Here is a 1,985-nt window from a genome sequence, read left to right as displayed (position 1 = left end):
GGGGGGGGGGGGGGGGGGGGGGGGGGGAGGAGGAGGGGAGGAATGCCCCTGGAACATAAGGTCTTTGGTGAAAAAATGTCCTAGTGGGTTTGGACTCCACTGATACTGTCAATAGTAAAAATCTTTCCTAGGAGCAAGAGTAGGAAAAATAGTAATATTGACAGTGACAATAGCTAACATTTATTGAGCATATGAAAACCAAGTTAGGAACTTTAGATGAAAAAGTATCAGTTATTTTCTCTTCAAGTATTGCTTCTGCTCCATTTTCTCCCTTTTATTCTTCTGCAACTCCAATTATGCCTATGTTAAACTTTTTACCTTATCTCATATATATATAATATTTGTGTATATATATTACATATTATATAATATGTTATATAAATTATATTTTTATATTCTTTTCTTTGATTTCCATCTTCTTTTCCCTCCGAGTTTCAGCTTGGAAATTATTCTCTGATGTATCTTTGATTTCTTTCTTCAGATGTTTCTAATATGATGATAAACCTGTTTATTGATTTCCTAATATCAGTTATATATTTTTCAGTTGTAGAATTTCCATTTGGTCTTTTTTTTTCACAATTCTTGTCTTCAACAGAGGATACATCCAGATATATAAAGAACACCCATAAATCAATTTTAAAGACAGTATACCCAATAGAAAAATAGATAACAGATTTGAGTAGGTACTTCTTCAAAGAGGATATCTAAAGAGTCAATAAATATGCAAAAGATGTTCAATCTCATTAGTCATCATGGATGCTACCACAAAACCCAGAATGGCTAAAATGAGAAAGACAGCAAATATCAAGAGCAATTGGCTCTCATACACTCTGCTGGGAGTATAAATTGAAATAACTATCCTGGAAAATATTCTCTCGTATCTTCCAGAGCTGAACGTATTATATGTATATATATATATGCTATAACCCAACAAGTTTACTTCTAGGTACTTAACCAACAAAAATACTTTTATATGATCAACATAAGACATGTAGAAGTATGCTCACAGAAGCAGTATTCCTAACAGGCAAACATTGGATTCAAATGTTCATCAATGCTACGGGTAAATACATCCAGAAAAAAAAAAATAAGTTGCATCCAATCCTCATACCATGTACCCCGATAAATTTTTTAAAAATTAGATTTAAATGTAAAAAATAAAAGCATAAAATTACATGAAACCATCACTATAATCATGGTAACAGACAGTTTCACAGGTGTATGCATATGTCCAAAGTCATCAAATTATATACATCAAATATGCACATTTTTTGGTATATCAATTATACCTCAATAAAGCTGTTTAAAAAATGACAATGAAAATTACATGAAGAAAATTTAGGTGCTTTTCTGGTTAACTTCAGAGTGAAGAATATCTTTCTAACTATGGCTCAAAAGCCAGAAACTATAAATTCAACCATATTTAAAAATAACCCAGGGACTTCCCTGGAGGTGCAGTGGTTAAGACTCCGCACTTCCAATGCAGGCGGCTCAGGTTCAATCCCTGGTCAGGGAACTAAGATCTTACATGCCGAGTGGCACAGCCAAAAAATTAAAAAAAAAAAACATAAGGAAAGTCAAAAGACAATGACAAACTGAGGAAAAATATTTGCAAGTCACAGCACAAGGGCAAGAAGAAAAAGACCAGTACTCTGACATATAAAATGGGCGAAGACTGGTAAGAGAAATTAGCATAAAGGAAAACACAAAACCCATAACTGAGAAAATCAACTTAAATCTATACTCAACTACATATCAGAATAGCACACCCCCAGTTTGCTAATACAGCCTGTGGGCAAGGCTGTAGGGAAATGGGTGCTCACATGGAAAGAGAGGTGGCAGGGCAATCTGGAAATATCTACCAAAACTGCAAATGTATATTTGCCTTTGACCCAGCTATTCCACTTCAGGATATCCTTGTACATGTGCGAAATGACAAGCGTACGAGGTTATTCTTTGCAGCACAGTTTGTAGTAGCAAAAGAT

This window comes from Monodon monoceros, unplaced genomic scaffold, assembly GCF_005190385.1.
Source record: "Monodon monoceros isolate NGI ecotype Baffin Bay Population unplaced genomic scaffold, NGI_Narwhal_1 Super_Scaffold_21, whole genome shotgun sequence".
In the NCBI taxonomy this organism is placed as follows: Eukaryota; Metazoa; Chordata; class Mammalia; order Artiodactyla; family Monodontidae; genus Monodon; species Monodon monoceros.
The sequence above is the reverse complement of the archived record's forward strand: the minus strand, read 5'-3'. Positions refer to the sequence as shown.